At 30.1% G+C, this 21,401-nt stretch overlaps 1 protein-coding gene across 2 annotated transcripts in view; it reads right to left on the reverse strand.

Annotated features, from left to right (window-relative positions):
- Positions 1–21,401, reverse strand: part of LOC143072323 (uncharacterized) — a 78,060-nt gene extending 56,659 nt beyond the window's left edge. Inside the window, exons 1-3 of one of the 2 annotated variants that reach the window (XM_076247209.1) lie at positions 21,316–21,401; positions 10,362–10,505; positions 6,529–6,568 (exon numbers count right to left, since the gene is read on the reverse strand). The gene's annotated coding sequence lies outside the window, so the exon portion shown is untranslated. Of the gene's footprint in view, positions 1–6,528; positions 6,569–10,335; positions 10,506–21,315 lie in introns of both variants that reach the window. The other variant, XM_076247208.1, reaches the window with a different exon arrangement.

Genomic DNA, 21,401 nt, shown 5'->3' on the forward strand with positions numbered 1-21,401 from the left:
ATGAAAAATTTCACGAATCCTCAAAGTGTGCATGCCTAATTGTTGGTAGTGAATAGTGTGTTCCATTAAACACTGTTAATTTTCTTCACTGATCAATTAATAGTTGTAAGGTATACACACCTTTCATTTTAGCAGTTGGGATAAGACTCTTGCTTACAAAGCAGAAATTAGTGCAGTTTTATGTGTGCATCTATTCAAATCCTGTCCAAGGAAGGTTGATTTATATAATATAAAATAACTTATCTAAATTAAATTTTCACTTCAACAGCTCTAGATGAAATCATTTTTGCATTTTCCCTTACCTTTAACTGTTGTTTTCCTTTCTTTAAGCTTTTAAGTATAGGACGATGAAAATTGTTGAACTTTTCTCTCAATGATGTAGTAAAATGGTTTTATTTTGGCTCAGTAGAGCATTGTTCCAGGTAAAAAAAGTACAAAAATTCAGATATTTCAACGTCTTCTCTAGTTTAACTGACTATTTCAAGACAGAATTTACCATTTTATGATTGTTTACATTAATACCAATTTTTACGGATAAAATCCATTTTCGAAAATGTTTTAACTTCCTTTAACGTGTCCTGTAACAAAAAACTTTGTGTACCTTTTTGACATGTAGTGGCTCATATAAATTTATTTAAGTTTTCAAATTCTTAGCCATTATCTTTCATTTTTCATATAGAATATTGACTTCAGACATGAACCCTGAAATGGCAGAAAATTGTGACATAAACAGTAATTTGAATATGATCATATTTCTTGTGAAAGGACATAATATTGTATATTTTTACCATTTAGTTGTGACAGAAACAGGATACCAGAAGAAAAGATTTGTCTACTTTACCAATATTGTTTGAGTTTATCTATATCTCTTTTAAAATACTAATAAATCATAATGGACAAATTACTATTACAAAAATCTCACATTTCATTGCATGTATTGAGGATCCATAGTTTTATAATCTGGGTTTTCAGATGACAAAAGGAATAATCTTTTCAAAAGAACATAATGAACAAGGAAGTAATTTAGCTTACTGGAAAAATCAAATTTCTTCATAATGGAGGAAACAATCTAAATCATTTTAAATTCTCTCCATACAAAAGATCATATAATACGTATACATTGTTGCAGGGCTTGTGTTTTCCATAGATTAGAAGGTTGATACTATCATAGAGACTATTTAACAAATAGTTCTTAATCAATTGTAAAGCTAAAAGCTTTAGATACAATAATGGTTTGAATGACATTTATGGAATTTCCATGTTGCATGAGACTATAAATATTTTTCGTTTTTGTTATAGTCATAATCTTGTTCTTCTTTCCTTGTTCATGACATTTTTTTATTGCTTCCCTGGTGTCTTCTTATATTTGTAACTTTTCATCATTTTTTTTTTTCAGGACTACAATTTGAATGTTTCAACTCACTTTCAAGATAAGTCCAACTGAATGGTAAAACCTGATTATGTTAATTAAAACTTACAAAACAAATTTTAACTTGCAAATAGATGGTTCCAAGACCTTTCATGTACCGGTCAGAAACAAGTGAAATATAATAACAAGAATGCATGTGATGTTGCCACTTTTTTCGTTGTGTTAAGCATGTCCAGCACGTGTAATTCAAAAGATCAGAAAATGGAATGTAGGTGTCTGACATATTTTCACTTTCCAGATCAAGAAAATTTAGTTAAGTTATTACATATATGAACAGGTGTTGAAAATATATAAATTAACATTTATTACAGGAAAGGCACATGCAACTTATAAAAATTCTATTTTTTCTGTTGCAATTTTTGAGAAGAAAGGTATATAACAATATGACAACATTCAAACAACACAAAAATCCAGAGTTATGTACCTTAATTCAAATAATTTATGCTGCTTAATGACTAATAGTTGATATTTTTTTATGAAATCAATAGTAATACTTGTACTTAAAAATGATTTCAGATAGCAATAAAATGCTTGAACCCCAAATTATAGAGCTGATGCATTTCTATTGGTGATCAGTATAAATCTTTCATGCAACTTTCGTATAGAATAATAATTACAGCTAAAGACTATATCAATGGTGAAAATTTACAACTAATTATCTGACAATCAGCTTATTCCTTCTGTGTCACCAAGATCATGCAGTGATTTAACAACATCTCCTTAAAGAGATCAAAATCCAATTATTGCAACAGCAAGACACAGATTTTCACTATCTAGGAGAAAATTAAGCATACAACAACTATTTAAAAGATGTGAAAAAGATTTTTTTTTTAAATAATACCAGTGAAAGATTATAAATATTTTCAAGATTTTTTTGAATATTTCCCCGAATATTAGATGACAGTTTATACATTACACAAGATTTTATTGAAAGTAAAGTTTTCATCTCAATGGGCTAAATAAAAAAATAAGACCATATTTTGATAATTTGCCAGAATGTGGTTTATATTAAGCTTTTTTCAAAAATGTATGAAGTAGGGGTTAATTTTTTTTATAGATAAAATGACATGATAGTTCCTAACATGTGCTTTCTGAAAATAAAAACAAAGTTGGGGCTAAGGGACTAGTCTGTTGTTAAAAAACGAACAGACAAATTTCCTACACATTTCTTTATAAAAGTAATGTTATTTTAGTTATCTCCCCTTATATGTCAAACTTGAAAAAAAAATTGTTTTATCTTTTTAAAGATTTGCTTTAACACTTAAAAGTTTCTTCGTTAAGCTTTTAAGGCTTAAACAGCTTTAAAAAACAAATTTATGATAATAATTTACCAAAATTTGCATATTTTATACAGGATATAGACCAATGGTGTTCTGATATTACACAATCCAAGATGTAAAAAGACACCCGTTCTACTGTATACCTCAAACATATAAATCTTTCATCCAATGTTTGATATTGCTTACAAACAAAGTTATATAAATATAATGTAGAAGAGCATAAATTTGCATGCTATCATGATTTACCGGTATACATTGATTTGTAAAGTGTCTGTAACTTAAAACCAACGTCATGCCATATGAACATTCATAGCTTAGTTAACAGAATTGGACACTACAATATTCAGTATTTTATTTCTACAGGTATCATGATGTTTAAAGAAATTGTTCTTTTGTATAATTATTTAATGCAATACTAGTTTGAGGAGGGGGGGGGGGGGGGGGGGACTGATCCCAAATATCCCACTTATTGTTTTGTCAGAATTCTGAATCCTGTTTATTGTTTTGTCAGAATCTTGTATCCTGCACTTATAATTGTAACATTACTATAATTAGCGCTTGTAACTTCATGTGTTCTGCTTACCATTGCATTATTACTATAATTAGCGATTGTAATTTCATGTGATCTGCTTACCATTGCAATATTACTATAATAAGAGCTTTTAATATCATGTGTTCCGCCAGACTTTTTTTTGTCATATTCATGCAAAATAATGACTTTCATGTGTCACTCTTGCAAAAAATGTGTCTTTTACATAAAACTACACAAAATAATTCATAAAGCATGAGAAGTACTAAAATTTATGGCAAAGAATCCCTAGGAGCAGGCGGCAACACCTGCAAATACTATCCCCAAATCAATAAATTAATTATGTTATAAATCTTCATTAATAAAAAAAATCATTACCATTTTTCATGGTCAGTTGACAATTAATAAGATTTGCCGACTTTTAATCAACCAGTGGGACCTAAAATCTAGATAACAAATAAAGCCTTACCTTAGCTATTTGGTTCCTGTCTATTTCAATAAACCAAGAAAAATCAGAACCCAAATCCTTCACTCTTTATTAAAAAAAAAATCTTCAATTTCATTGAATGACAGTATCTTTTTACGATCAATGAAACCAAAGTACAAAAAATTGATGAATTGTCGACAATGATTAATAATAATAATCATTTACGCCATGCAAAGATATAAAATAACAAAACTTGACGTCACAAATTATATTTTTGTATATGTAATATCTTATCAATGTATTTTGAGATATGAACTTTTATTTTAATGACTTTTGATTAATAAATTAAATCATATCAGATTTCATTTCTTCACTCCTTTTTTTATCATCATGTCCATATGATATAACGAACATTAACATTGGCCAGTAAAATAGCTGAATTATGGGAGAAAATGAACTATATTTCCAAAAGAAGATTTTGAGTCTTCAGCTAAGAAACTCAAACTCAAACTCAAGATTAAGAATAAAGTATTCTAGACATCTCTTAAAATGAGATCAGAAGTTAGAGTGAAACTAAAATCTTTGAATTAACAAATTGGGTGCATTATATATTGTAGAACATTCTATTGAAATAAGAGATCAATAAATTACCAGAGAAAAACTTTGTAATATTTACCCAATGAACTGTGAATGTCTGAAGTACCTACAACTGCAAAATCCATTTTGTCCTTAAAATTGACCTAAATACTTAAAAAAAACTTTCCGCCTAAATAGGAATTGATCCTTGAATAATCTTCAATCAAAGTTAATTGAAGGTGTTGGGTTTTTTTTGTCAATATATTGACTAAAAAAGGATGCTCTGAATTAAATCAATCCTATGGCAATGGGTGGTGCGTTTATTCACAATAGTATTATGACAAGAAATTAAGCTTCAAATTTTTTTCCACTGTGACTTTTTTTTGTATTGTAGTTTTCAATAATATAATTGAGAATTCAATAAATCTACAAATATTCCAAACTACACAAACTTGATTAACTACATGTTTGTGAATTTTCATCATATAAAATAGTATTTTTTGCTTGGCTAGATATTTTAGAGCCGATCACTAATGAACAGCTGAAAACAACCATCCACCAAATGTTAATGTTTTCCTATTCTAAAGAACCATAACTCTTGGAGATATCAATCAGCATACTGTTAAACATATAATAATGAAGATAAAGTTGGCTTGAACAAGTTTTCAGGCACTGGGACTCTTTCTGATAGGCACTTTGTGACTTTTGAAAGGGTCTTTTTATTATAAAAAAGAAGATGTGGTATGATCGCCAATGAGTCAACTCTCCAAAAGAGACCAAATGACACAGAAATTAACAGCTATAGGTTATTGTACAGCCTTCAGCAATGAGCAAAGTCCATTCCACATAGTCAGCTATAAAAGACCCCGAAATCACTAATATAAAACAATTCAATTAGTAACGTAGTTTTAGTGCTTAGTACCAATCTGTTGAGTCAAGCACCTGTCTTTTAGTCCTTTTACAGGATAGTTGTTTCTTTTACAATCATTTCCTACTCTTTGATCTTAAATTTATCAATATTTATATGCCAGGCTTAATGTCATTTAACAAAATTAGGTAGACCTTGGTTCAGGCAGATAACTCTAAAAATTAGTTATGAGCTTGTTAAAGTCAAGTTTCGTATTTTAAGCTTTTTCCTGATACAGATTGGAAGCAGTCCATGTAACCTACAAGGTTACAATCTATTCATGAAAATGGTTGCTACAAACGTACTGACTATTTCCCTTAGCCTATATATATAGGTCTACCCTCTTTAGAACCTGGGATACTAAATAAATACCAGTCTATTGTATATTGACCTCAAGAAGTCTTATAATTATTTATATCTTTAGTTTTAGAACTCATTGGCCAATTTGGACTATACACTAATCTCATTGTTATACAAATTTTGCTAAAAACCTTCTAGAGTTATCCAGAAACCATCAAATTTGTTGATTATCCTATTCCCAAGGGACATAACTCCTTATATGTAACAGCCAACATCCCAATAGATTATTGAGACGTGTGCAGAATAACTTTGAAATTTGACACATTGTTACTTGAAGCTAGAACCTTTAGCAAAATTATTAACAAAAGATAGAAGTTAAAATAATTGAAACTGACAATGTTTAGTCATTTAGATTATCAAATGATTTAATGTAAGTATAAAACTAATTCTCTCTAGACAGCTTTCTTTATCCAATAGCGTTACTAATCCTTAGGTCAATCTTTCCTGCCCTTCTTCATTCAAGGTTTCAAAGACAAAAGTATAAACAGGCTATTATTTCAATTGGAATGGAATTATTTTAATTTACAGCTTTTTTTATTGCTTAATGCAATGACTTCTTTGAGGACTTGACATTTTCAATACTGTATTGTAAATTCAATATTTATTATCTCAAATTTTTTTCATTCTTCAAAAATTGCAATAATGAACGTACACAATAATTTCTGAATTTACAGTATTTATTTCATTAAAGTATAAAATAACATCAACAATGTTTTTGTAACATAACATTGTTATGTGATATTTCTCTGAAAACTGCCAAGTACTAGTATGAAGTTTGCCACTTTTAAATTTGACAATTAGAACAACCATGTCTATGATGCAAACACAATTTGCAACAACTTACTAATATTTTCACTAAATACAATTCTTACACTAATATTCAAGTCGTAATTATTAATAAGATATTACAAAGTTAGGAAAAAATCAGTACGGTATATCATTTGATAGACAGCAGTATACATTCAAACAGTTTAATTTTTTGATTCCCAAACACTACAATTTTACAAACTTGGTACTCACCTATGTGAAAACGTTGTACAATGCTGATCTTGTCATCTTCCTACAATGAAAACCAAAGACGTCATACAATTTTTAAAACATGTTATAAACCTACATATTTGAACATCATTCTTTATAACTGTATCAATATTTATTGGTCTGCAAAATGTGAATGCTCTTTTACATGTCTGACAAGGAACTAGAATATATCAATTTTCCAGACACACCTGTCAGTTAAAAGATTAGCTCCATGTAAGCCTTAAAGTTTGTCAACCTCCTGACTATTGCCTCCTTATTTAAAGTAATGTTTTACATTGAGCATAATAACCTTAATACGTAAAACACCTTAAAGATTATTTTATAATATCTACAGAATGAAATGATCTAAGCTGCCTCATCTGACATCACATTTTTCAAAAAAATCAGACATTAAAAAAATACCAAATCCTCTTTTTTTTTAACATTCAAATCTATCCATAGTAATTAGAATATGGCCTGATGAATGACCATGTTGGAATCATGTCACCTGATTAAATCACCTGATCAGGCCATTATGGTTATGAAGTTGTTGTAGTGTTAAAGGAGAATTATCTTAACACCTAAAATCTTTTAAACACATACTTGATTGGATCTTTAAAATTTGGTAAAGTTTGGATGTCTGATTTAAGATTAAAATCAGATTTCCCAAAATCTAAATAGAAAGAAAGGGTATTTATTAAGATGTACATGTAACAATAGCTGTACTTCTGTACTTCATCTTGATTTTCTGGAAGGTCTTGGACTTCCTTATAAAGAAGCCATACCAGAAAGCAGGATCAAAAGGGACTCCCAAACGTATGTGTTTATAGCTGCTGTTACTCAGCCAGGTTAGGAATTTTGAGCTAGTTATATATAAACAAGCATTCTGAGACTCATACCTCTAGCAGGAGATTCCAAGCTAAGGTCGGAATTCTGAGCTGTGAGCTTGTAGTTCCGACGGTGTGTTCTCATTTCGCCTTAGCTGTGAATTCCAGGTAAAAAAGGTAAAAAATATACTAAGGCCAGATGGGAATTGAACTAAGGCGAAATGTGAATTTAGATAAAAATATTAAATAAACAAATTAAACCTCTGTGTTTTTATAGCAATTTTAACAACATTTAATTAGTGAATTGTTTCTCTTAAATTATTATTTTTGATAAAAGTGACCATTTTTATGGTTTTAAAAGAAAAAAATCCATAATAAAACATGAGTTAGTAGGAAAGTTGCTTCTTTCATGCTTAATTTAATATAAATTTAATTGTATAAATTTTATGCAATATTAAATTCTTAATAATCAGTCAATTATCCTTCACATTGTGCAACACAAAGAGTTAAAAAAGAAAAAACAAAATGTATTCCCACAAACTTGTTTACATATATTACAGAAACTTTAATAAACTAAATAAAATAATATTGTTTTTTTAAATTGTGTTTATTATAATATAAAAGATAATACATGTAAAAATATAAAAAAAAGAAGATGTGGTATAATTGCCAATGAGACAACTCTCCACAAGAAACCAAACTGACCGTACAGCCTTCAACAATGAGCAAAGCCCTTACCGTATGGTCAGCTATAAAATGCACCGAAATGACGATGTAAAACAATTCAAACAAGAAAACTAACGGCCTTTTTTATGTACAAAAATGAGGAGAAAGGCAAAGCAGTATAGAGAAATAGAAGAAAGATTCACAACTTTGAAGGAAACCCGACACAATGGTACAACTGACTATATTCAGTATGGTGATGCAGCATCTTTCATCCTCAAACTTAGAAAGTAAATGAACTTTGAATATTCAAATGTGTATATCAGTGACTTGTTTTTCCCAATATAAACTATATAGGAATCTCATAGAAATAATTCTTATGTTATATTAGTGCTTTTTTCTCATGCTACTAATTATAACATGTACATTTTCTCTATTAGTATGCAAATTTAAAATTGTGTTTTGAATTCAGTGCTGATTCAAAAAATAAATATTTGTTATGGAAGTATGATAGTATTATATTTGTCTTTATCTATTCATTGAAATATAAAATATTCAGTGCTGATTCAAAAAATAAATATTTGTTATGGAAGTATGATAGTATTATATTTGTCTTTATCTATTCATTGAAATATAAAATATCCATATACAATTTGTCATATCTAATAAGATTTTATTTACAAAATATAACACATGAGTAAAAAAAAAATCAGAAAAGGAAAAGCAACTATAAAAAAGAATTATTTAAAAAGTGGGACACCAAATATAAATAATATTTCATGGTAGAATTTGACATCAAAATAACAAATAATAACTAATTGCAATACCAACAAAACATAACTTAATTACAATGTTTACAGAAGCTCCCATTTCGCCTTAGTTAATTATTATGTACCTGGAAATTTGTACTAAGGCAAACTGGGAATAATTTTGTATAATTATTTTGACAGCTAAGGTGAAATGAGAATAAGCCGTTCCGACCTACATAATTCAGTGATTTGTACTTATTTTTTTTTTAGCTTGGAAAATGTTTGGAAATTTGTACTTTGTCAATTTATGGTTTGGAAAAAGCTCGGAGCTTTTGACTTTGCCATTTTTATAGGTCGGAGATAGTTTGGAATTTTGTACTGTGTCATTTTTATACGTCGGAGATTGTCCAGAGTTTTGGACTTTGTCGTTTTTATAGGTCAGAGCTCTTAGAGATTATTCGGAGTTTGGGACTTTGTCATTTTTGTAAGTCGGAGATGGTATGGAGGTTTGGACTTTGTCATTTTTGAAGGTTGGAGATGATCTGGAGCTTTGGACTTTGTCATCTCTATATCTCCATATCTCTGCACAAAATCAGCAGTCTGGAACAAGGGAATCAAACTTGATCTGTAGTTTGCCATGAAAAAATATATACCAAATATCATATGATCCATATCTTCAAACATGACAAAAAATTATGAAAAACTGATTATTTGAGTACATTTTCTAAGACAAACTCTTAACAAAATCAAAACCGGAACATAACTCGAACTTGATCTGTAACTTGTCATGATGAAATATTATACACTAAATATAAAAATAATCTTCAAGCACAAAGATAAAAAGTATGGAAAACTGATTTACTGAACAGAAGGCTGGACATACAGACTGAGTGCCAACCTCAAGTCAGATACAACTTTGTTGGAAGTGGACTTGTAAATTTGGAATGTGTCCATAGGACACAGATGATGCCCCCAATTGACCCTACCCAAATTTGTACTTGACTGTGTTTTGTGGTAATATGCATTGTGTATATTTTTTCACAACATTTGGTTGAGGCAAACTAAAGTTAGAGACCAAAAACCAGTTTTGCAATGCAATGACAAGGTCAAGGAGCACCTACATATATGATATAAACTAATACATGTACTATTCTTAAATGTCAAATGACTTTTTTCATATTTCTTTTTTTTTTCTAAAAAAACCCACAAAAATGATATGCTATGGAATCACTTTTTCTTTTATCTCCACAAATATTGTTTTTTTATGAGATTTGAGAAAGAAAATCAATTCCATGTCATTCAGCAATTCAACTTTTATGTATATCTTATCAAACAATTTGGTGATGACAATAAAAACATACAAACTATTCTGATCTTACTAATGTTTGTAAACAGAAAAATTATCTGAAATGATTGTGACATTCCATGATTGATCAAATTATGGTAGACAATTTCACCACTTGCTACAAATGATGTCACTGCAAACCACTCAAATTTGTACTTTTGTCACACACGCACAACATAACATGCATTTAGAAAGCATTAAATATCGATATAAAATAATCTATTACCTATGTCAACACGTAGCATCACTTACAGGCAGATGTGAAACTATGCCATTCCTTTATCGTTGCTTTCTACGCTTTAATCACAATTTCCTGAATTTAAAAATCCTTGTTGGCGGTCAATATATAATTACGAGTTGATAAAACATGCTGTTCTCTCCACCTTTCTTCTCCAACTGAAATAAAGACAACATTGTATTGATTCTTTGCACAGAGATTATCGCTACAGGCCCTTTTATAAATCTACTATATGTATTTGATTACGCTTTTAATTAAAACACGGCAATACATTTGTTTGACTGATTCTAACACCTAATGCATGTTTATCCAACATTGTGTAAATGATAAACATTGAAATTTATTTGGTTTTTTATTTCAGATAGTTGATTCAGTCAAAACAATGAATGCCATTTAAATAAATGTGTGATGTGGGTGTATAAAAAGTATCTTTGGAATAAATATTTATCGTTTTTAGTTCCAAGAGTTTAAGTCTTACATTTAAAGTATTCTTTATATAATCTCAAAACACTTCTAATTTGCATAATTTGCTGTCTTCACTATATGCCTGTAATTCATTTTAAGACTACAATTCTGCTAGTTAATTTTCTGCTATTCTACAATTATATATTTAAGACAAAAAATACTTTTAGAGCTGTTTGGCCTAGAAACAAAGTTAGGTTGTCAAGATACACAGACCTTACAATGTGGTTTTATATTTTTTCTTTTTTGTATACAAGTATATATGTATGTATCATGACAACTTCGTCCTTTCCTGCAACAGTAGCAGACTATAATGATTCCTTGCTGACAGATTTTTTCCGTAGGCAAAAAAGTAGTACTGCTAATATCTTTGTCTTTTGAACTCTGGTAGATAGTTGATTCATTTGCAATTATACCACATATCACCTTTTAATTAATGTACATGTACATATTACATATATACATGTACAGAAATGAATCACTGTCATATAAAAGCAGTAATTATAACCCATTGTTGGGTAAAACAACTATATATAAATAGGTGGTTACCATAAATATATATATAACAGTTCTATAGACGGTTACATATAGATTCTACCACTGCATCGAGTGTAATACAATCAGTGTTCCAGCTTGAATCTCAGGGCAGAAGGGTGCTACTTGTCTGAAAGGGCACTTTAGCGCAATAACCCAAATTGTAAGGGCACTGTTTGGCAGTGTATTAATAACCTTGAATATATGTATTATACATGTTATATATTGCTAGGCTCAGCTGCAGAACATTACTTGTATTTTAACCTTATTCAGAAATTAATGTGTGTTCCAAGTGTTGGTTCCAGTAAGATTTTTTTATTATCAAATTATCATACCATGACACAAAGCATATCATTTTAATTGATGTAAATTTATGCAAACTGTGCATTTTGATCAGGAAAAAAATCCTTAGAAAAATCTTTTTTTTTATTTTATAATTTATATAACTTAATTATACAAGTCTATAAAAATAAACAAGTAGTTCTGAAAGATGGAGCTAAACAAAATTGAATTTGTTATGTAATTAAATTATTTACATTAAAACTACTTGTTTAGACATATAGTATTTGTGTTATTGAAAGTTACCTAACTTGTAAATTGTTACAAAAAAGTATTAAGAAGTGCACAGCAAAGTGCTCCTAAGTAGGGAGTTTTATAAATATAACAGGTGATACAAGAGATGATTATATTATAATGATGCAATAATACATTGCATATATTACAGAAGGTATAAACTCCATTATGGTTAAAAAATAAAAGCATTTGTTAAGTGCTCCTATGTAAGGAGGATTGTAATACAAGAAATAAAACAGGAAGTGGTGCAATCTTGTTATGTTCAAATACAAATTTCTTTGGTTCTTCTTTTAATTTCATACTCGTGGTTATAAAAACAAAACGTTTTTACCAATCTACCAATTTACTCAAAACTTAGTCTGCCTTTTAAATTGTTTTAAATTTTCTTTAAAAATATTTTTTTTTTATGTGTACATATGCTATGATACGTAAACATTACAAATGGCTAACGTCAGCATTTTCATTCTGTATTAAATATCTGGTATTTGTTCAATTATCTTTAATCCACTAATTAGCAGTGAACAATCATTAGCAGAGGTGATAAAACTGCCAAAGGCATTAGGTATTTAACTTAATCCTATTGTCAGTTAATAATTAGTGTTACACAATCACTCAGGTAACAATTTTACCGGAAACGCCAGAAGGCATGAAATTTGTAAAATGTATCTTTTGAAAAGGCAGAGGGGGGCATTCTTTGGCTTTGGAGGGCAGAAGGGCGGGGGTAAGGGCACCAAGGGCGGGGCGCCCTTCTATTTAGGGCAGGCGGGAACACTGCTGTAACAATATTTATCCACGCGAGACAGTTAAATTTTCAAATTTAAAACGTGAGGCTCGCCGAGCGTTTTAAATATTTAAAATTTAACTGTCGAGAGTGGATAAATATCGTATTACACGATATTTTGTGGTAGAATCTGTTTCTCTAATGATTTTCTAACAATATGCAGGCAAACATATACCTTCTTTACGAATGATCTGCAAAAAGATGTGTTCTTTCTATGTGACGTCATCAGGCATGGTTGCCTTTTTTCATGCCGTCACAATAGGATATTCAGAGGAATGCAAGAACATTCAACATCATAATCGGATTTTAACCAATGATGAACTGAGATCAAACCAACCACACGTTGATTAAATTTTTTTATACAATGGGTTCAGAAAGGGATAAATTCACGAAGAGTTAGAGAAATTAGTTTTTAGTTGGAAATCTGGTTTGCTAGGTCTATATATCAAATCTTTTCTACACCACAATTACTACTCAGTACTACACCACCAATACTACTCAGTACTGGTAATTTGCACTTTAGTGGACAGGTGGAATGATCTTGTCTGCTTAATTGACAATAACTAGCAACCATTAAATATATTGATAGTCTTGGAAAGAAAGAGCTGACTAAATATATATCAAAAAGCTCAATGTGGATCAATGAAACCTGAAAATAAGTTCAAGGTCAAATTGTCAGATAGATTGAACAAAAGATCTATAGACAAAATTGTAATTGGCCTATTACTAAGAGTAAATTAGAAGGAGATCTAATCTTGAAAACTTTATTGTGACTGGTATATAATTTGAACAAAGAAAACTAGAGGCTCTAAAGAGCTAGTGTCACACACCTAGGTGTACATGAATAAGCAAAAATTAACACTCGCCAACATTTGTAGTTGACAAAACATAAAGGGGCTTGATAATGTATCAGCATCATCCTTTTTACCTATTGTTAAAGAATGAGTTTTTGAGGATCAAATCAGTCAATCAAATATTTACCCTTGCAATTGTTTCACTTTCAATGTTGACATTTTTTTCCTTTTAATAACTGAACACGCCGTATTCATTTATAACCCATCTCTACCTACATGTATGGGGTGAATTGAAAGTCGCATGAATATGGATTCAATGAGATTTAATAATTCACTTGCAAATGAATAATTCCACAGTAATATTTCTTAGCTTATTTTTACTAAATTGAACCAAACTTGCTTCTAAATGTGAATTATTATTTCACTATGACACTTTCTTTAATGATTGAACAAAAATAATCATTTTTAATTTTCTTTAAATCCTGTAGCTAATGGCACTTTAAGGTGGTACCCAACACTTTAACTAAAATTAATTTGGCTCGTTTAATTTTCATAAAATTTTGACAAAGTATTTACTTTGACCCTTTTACAAAAATATAAAAATTTCAAAAAATTTGAACCAACCGTTTTATCAGAAAAATTACACTGGTTATATAGCAGTTTGACAAACACTTATTTTGATCATTGAGAAGCTTAATATTCCCTTAACAACACAATGTAATTAAAACGTTTAGCTGATTTTACAGAGTTATCTCCCTGTAGTGTTAGGTACCACCTTCATTAAGACAGGTGAAGTCTATCTACTACATGTAACTAGGGTGGACTCATTAATATTCTTGAATTCCATTGGTACAGGGGAACCATCGATTTAAATGTTCAAGGAATTACAATTCTTCTTAAGAGATGTATGCAGACTTTGCAAAACCAATGAGATTAAACATCCATGAAAATTGGTACTAACAAAAATAAATATATCCACAGTGTCTGATAGAGTTTTAAAAGTTATTCATCATTATTAACAGTTTACTGTGAAAATTCACATTTCTAAAATCTAAAGACAAATATGAAATGTATCAGTGAATACTGGCATAGTCAAAGGAGAAGGTTCAAGAAGGGTTAAAATTGGCCCTGATTTTTTTATGTTTTTTAAATCGGGCCAAAAATTTACAAATTTCACATAAAAATACTTGTGATAATGCTAGTAAGACAAAAATATTTTTTCTGGCACTTTCCTTTATAATTTATGGAGCTATGACCCCTTAAATAAAGAAATTTGTATTAAACGGTTAATTTTGGTACTTTTTTCCCATAATTTTAATTGTTTTTGGCATAATTGATATATTTAGCATTAAGACTTTTGAAAAAGACCCATTTAAGAACATAATTGAGACCTTTTGGGTGTTTTATGATAAAGTTGATATTTGAGGCCATTTTGTGCCATAAGTGAACCTTGTCCTTTCAGTTATTGTTTCAAATTCTAAAATGTTTGACAAAAGTGACTCTGAAGTAGTCAAGTTTCCATAGACCTTGAAGGAGGGATTTGTCAAATCCACATCATCTTTTATGGTATTTTTTTTTACCTCAATGAAAAATATGCAGACCATTAAAAGTTGAAGAACCTGTAAACTCCTTTCTTCTGTGTGTCAAACTTTTTTATAGGAAATATTTTTGATGAATGCACAAGATGGCTTTGCCACAAAATTTACCACCACCATTTTCTCCATTCATGTTGTTAACTTATTTCAAGTTAAAGTACATTTAAAACAAAGTTAATAAACCCTGCTTAGGTAACGTTTAGCTTCTATTCAATAAAACCATCAAAACTGTATTTCTTTTGTTTGTTTAAGGTTTTGAAGAAAAGTTTTCAAATAAAATCAATACACTTGTGGGTAAAAACCAATATTTACAAACATCTAAAGTAAAATTAATGTCCAGAACTGATCAGACTTGTAGTAAAGGTCAAATCAGGAATGTCTATAAGACATTATGTACACATACAGATACCTCATTAAGATGTCCTAGATTTCCAAAACACTTCTTTAAAGGAAATAACAAATTTACAATGCAGAGTTGCTTTATGATATGCATGTATATTGTTTGAAATACCAGTATTGAATATTATTATTTTGGGGTTCTTTTTCAGTCTATGAAAAAATCTATTGCTTTTATAATTTGCAAAATCTTCATCTAAAGTTTCTTGCTACTAAATTTCATACTCACAAATGTACAATGTACATCCCAACTGGACATTACATGTAAGAAATAACTAATCAATCAATCAATCACATATACATACATACATACTTGTCACTCACAAAACTTTAAAAAAAAAAGAAAAAAAAAAAAAAAAGAGAGGCTTTCACATTTAAACAACTGTACAACTGGTGGTGTCAATATCACCTATGGAACATTATTAAAATAATTATAATAGATGAACATACATTTCTGGTTCAAAAGATACATTTATTGCAGGCAAGAGTATGAGATTTTTTCGTAAAACTGTTGATGTTCACAGTATAAATTCTTCAGAATTTCCAAAATTAGAGTGGGGTGCTCATTTTCGCCATATCTTTCAATGTTTTCTTCGGTTTATATTCAGGTCTTTATGTTTTTGAAGTATACTGATATTTCTATATGAAGATAACTTCACATGCAAAATATTCTGAGCTTTAAAACGTGTTTGTTTTGAGAAAAATCATCTGAAAAGTTGGATTAAAGGGTGTTTGAAATTTCCTAATGTTTTGTCAACGGGGGACACATATTCGCCGTTTTTACACATCTAATTTAAACCAAATAATTGCAGCTTTAAACAATATTTATCAAATAAATTTCATTATAGATGAATAGCAGACATTTGAAAGGTGTAAAAAAAACTGAAGTTTAGGGCAACAAGTCACAGAATTACTAAGAAATACTTCTTTTAAATCGTTTTTTTCATTCAGGAAATTGGCTGAAAATCGTTGTCCATTTTTCGGTCCTTTGCAGTAAGTGCCGAAATTTAGTCTCATTTTCAAAAATAATCATATTTGTTATAAAAATATAATTTACCGGCATATTTCTTCCATTTCAACCATCCTTTGAAGTTTTTACACCTCAAAATCATAAAACGGCGAAATTGTGTCCACGGCGAATATGAGCGCCCCACTCTATATGTTTTCTTAACAAAATAGACTTGTGTTACAGTAATGGACATGTATGTTTTATACATTATGGTTGCTGATCTTTATCAGTTAAAAATGGACAAAATGCAAAAAATAAATGGTAAAAATCGTCATAAAAGGGCATATTGTTTTACTTGAATATCTTGTTTTACTGTCTGATCATTTTTAATCATTTAAGTTTCTGTCTATCTATTATAATTTTTAAAATATAAGACAAAAAGGCAATGCAAAAAATTGGTAAAATCGTGACTAAAAGAGCATTAACTTTAATTTAGTAAGGAGTGGACTGACTATTTCAGCCCTGTTAACTTTTTGTATATATGTAGGTAAGCTAAAAATCTATTTAACAAATTTATAAGTACAACAAATGTACAACATTTCTGATTTCATTACTTGAACATGTTGAAAAAAATCATCACTGATAGGACTATTTCAGAAAAATATAGTTACACATGTGTTATAGAACTTGCTACATACATCATGGAATTAAAACAAGATATTTTGTGTTGAGTACAAAAATGTACATCATAAAGGTTGGAAAAACATAAAAATTTAAATATTTTAATGAAGATTCATAATTTTGAATCAATGAATGTTAGGGACGACATCAAAGAAGTTCCTTCAGAAGGATAAAAAACTTAATTCACATAGTTTTTTCACTGACCCCCCCTCCCTCTTAACTTAATTTGGGAAAAATTTATTGTCAGACCAATAGGGATATATGTAAAATCGCTTTTAGATTAACAAAACTTGAAGCAATGTTGACCCCCAACCCCAAACTATTTAATTTAAGTTTTTTATCCTACATCGATCTTTTGATGTCGTCCCTTATAGGCTTATAATTATTGATGTATTGCTAGTATTATTTTTTAAAATCTTCTTATGAGTGTTATTATATACCACTTCAAACACTGGTAATATAAAGTAAAATTTTATATCATTAATGGATTATAACACATTTTGACAATTGTTGTAAATTCAATGTCAATGATCAATTAAACAAAAGTATATTTTCACTTCAAAGTATGTAAATGTACTTGACAGTTGATTAAAGATTGATCTTTAAACGAAAAAATATCAGCAATTTCATTGACAAATACGAGGCATGACAAAGTCTTTTATAAGGTTCACTTCAAATCCCCTCAAATTACAAAATCTGATCTGTTCTTTGTCAGTCTTTGTTCAATGACTAAAAAAGTCTATTGATCACATTTCTTCAATTTCTCTATCATTGACCTTATTCCAAAATAGAACAGTTACTAAAACAACTTCTTGTTTGGATCAAGTTTTGCAAAAACACAGGCCACTAGTAATGATCTGAGGGAGACATTTTTGTTTCAAATAAAGAAAAGTCATAAAAATGCTGTTTATAGAAACTTTAAAGTCATATGAAACCTCAAATTAAAAAAAAAAATGATGCATATATTTTTTATAACAAAATGGATAGTTGTCATTATTTAACTTATATGTACATATACTTTTTTTCTGAAGAAAATTCTTTAATTTGTACACATTTAGAAGAAGTTTACTTTTTTTAATTGCTGCTTTCAGGAAGCAATTCGCCGACATATTTTCCGTGTGCAAAGTGACCTTAGCGTGAACCTTCTCGTAAAAATCTGTAGATCGCAATATGCATGGATTTTTCACTGAAATAAACTATTATCTGATTGTACATGTAAACGTGTGCTCAATATCCATTCTTTTTTGTTGAATGTTTACTATAAGGTGACAATCGGTAAACTTCAGAGTCAAATCACAGCATTTAATGAGCTGCCATATTTGCTAAATCATAACAGAGAGAGAGAGAAAACAATTATACTATATATTTGTGTAAAAAATTATAAAATTGTGTACAGAAGACTAAGTTTATGATATATACATGTACATGCATTGCTTCAAGAATTGGATTAACATTATTTTTCACCAGTCACTCGTTTCATATGACTTAAACAATTATTTAAACATGTCTCTTTGAAAAGTTTTATGTACATACAATAAATTGGTTTTCCCATCAACTGATTTGGGATGTCATGAAAAAGCTGTGTAATTTTGAAACTTATCACTTATCAGGATTTAAATAAATAGCAAGGAGTTCAATTAATTTACAGGACATATGTGTACATGGATATCATTGTACTTGGCATTTTGAACATACATTTTGTAAAATACTTAATGTTAGACTAAGCAATACACCTGTCAATACATGTATGATAGCTATATATATATATATATATATATATATATATATATAAAAGTCTATAAAAACGACCAACCAGCAAATTTACTATGTACCGGATCGTCTAGAATAGACGATACTATGCAGATAAGGAAAAAATTATATCAGTCTAAAGATTTGCACAACGGTACTGATATAAGATGTTATAATACGAAAATGTTGTTATTAAATCGTGCTGACAAATATTTCGGCTCAACAAATGGCCTTCTTCAAGTGTCACAAGTTTTAACAATACTGATACATAATGTATAAGGTGTAAAAATAGATCAGTAATAATACAGGTAAGTTTTGGTCGATTGATTTTTAATCCAAAAGCCTGAATATCATAATATAAACAAAACACTATAAATCAATATACGTGACTGTATATTAACAATAAAAATGAGTGAAAAAACAAAAACGCTAGTATTTCTTATTGATGCCGTTTGGATGATGTACATTAAGTTCCTTTATCCAAAAGCTTTCCCGAACCTGTCGCTGGGCATCACTCCAGTGAATATTCTGTTCAATCACTAAAATTTTCATGCGGTTAAAGTCATCAGGTTTGTGACCCGACTGTCTGAAGTGCTGAGAAACTGGGAGAAGTGGCTTTTTAGAGATATCACTCCTATGGCCATTGAGGCGTTTGTGGAAAGGCTGCTTTGACTCACCAACATATTGGAGGCCACAAACCGAACATTCTAGTATGTAAACAACATTCATACTTTTGCAGGTAACATTGCAAAATATCTTATAGTTGTTTTCGGTTGCCTTACTGTGAAATGTTGATGAATGCTGCATCTGTAGGCAGCATTTGCAGCGTTTTTCTTCACACGAACGACATTCTCCAGAAGTACTTCTATTATCAGACATTTCAGCCCGCACCAGCAGGTTCCGCAGACTACTAGGTTGCCTAAAAGCTATCATTGGAGGCTCGGGAAAAATCTTGGATAGTTTGGAATTCTTTTCAACTGATTTCCAATGCTCACGAATGACACCAAAGCTGTTTTTGAGAGATGGGTGGTAAGTAAGAACACATGGAGTCCTTTTATTTTTCTTTTTAACTTTGTATTCCAATAGTTCACTCCTGGGAATTGATTCCGCTTTCTGAAAGCTTTTTTTGATATTTCTGTGTTTGTAGCCCCTTTTCTTCAAGCGAGTTTCAAGTTGACGTAGTTGTCTTTTAGTTGTTTCTGTGTTGGAACATATTCGCTTGACTCTAAGTGCCTGACTGTATGGAATACTCTTGGTAAGATGAGCAGGATGGCAACTTTTATGTCTATATATATATATATATATATATATAGACATACTATCTGTATTAGTCTACCAGCATATTTACTTTTGGCAGCCTCAGCATAAAAAAGACCCACATATTAAACAACTGTAAGTGTTTTAACTTAAAAAGAAGCAGATGCAAACTACACGTATACTGTAGGTTTCTGACACAAAATTAATGTGGTGAAAGATTATTAAAATTTGAAATGGGTTAAAATATTTGTATTAATATTTAATTGAAGATTTCTTGCTATTGCCCAATACTATGATATTGTGCAATACTGTGCTACAGCGCAATACTGTGCTATTGGGCAATACTTTACAATTGAAAGATTCTTGCTATTGTGCAATAGTGTGCTATTGGTGCTATTGCCCAATGCTACGTGAAGAGTTCTTGCTATTGTGCAATTCAAGATTTTATGATATTGGGCAATACCATACTATATCAGTATTTTTTGCTTTTATATAGAATAAAGTATTATTATATTAGAAGGGTAACTTAAAACAGGATTAAACAGGGAAATTAACCTGAAATATCTATGAAGTGTTTGAATAAAACAAAGCTTGAAGCAAAAGTCGTTAATGATTGTTAATTAGTACTATGTTTGAAACCCAAGCTGTCAAGTAAAGCCATCTAATTTCAAATGGTCAGTGATTTACAGGTATGTCATGTAACAACAACCTTTATCATTGACACAAAAGTAATTAATGTTGACTTAGCTTGTCATTCATGGTTAAAATATCCAAAAGCGGGAGATTCAATATTCATGTTCGGGAGGGTACAGGTAAGGGGGAGATTTCCCTAATCTCACCATTTGAGCTGAGTCTCTGGCTCTAAACAGGAGGGTTGGCAGGTATAGGTCATATTTATACTCTAGTCCTTATAAATGAATCAATATGACTTGCATTTTGTTGTGGACCATAGGGTAACTTGCAGTTGTTGACATCCTCGTCCTTAGGTTTCTGATGGACAGTTGTGTCATTTGCAATTTGGCAAAAACATATCTCTCATTTTTTAAGTGTCGATCTTTGATAATTTATCACAAGGCCAAGGGCGAACGGTTTAGTTACGGTTAATATAAGGAGGCATCTTGAATGTCTTTTTTAATCATGTTTTAACATGACATTTAATGTCATTTATAACAGAGTTGTCATCACAATGCATCTTACCGATTGTCTTCTATGGCCTGATCACTAGGTTATTTATTTACCCGGTCGAGTGGCGTCTCTGACCGGAAGTATCAGCTGATTCCATA

The sequence above is a fragment of the Mytilus galloprovincialis genome, chromosome 4 (assembly GCF_965363235.1).
Source record: "Mytilus galloprovincialis chromosome 4, xbMytGall1.hap1.1, whole genome shotgun sequence".
NCBI classification, from domain to species: domain Eukaryota; kingdom Metazoa; phylum Mollusca; class Bivalvia; order Mytilida; family Mytilidae; genus Mytilus; species Mytilus galloprovincialis.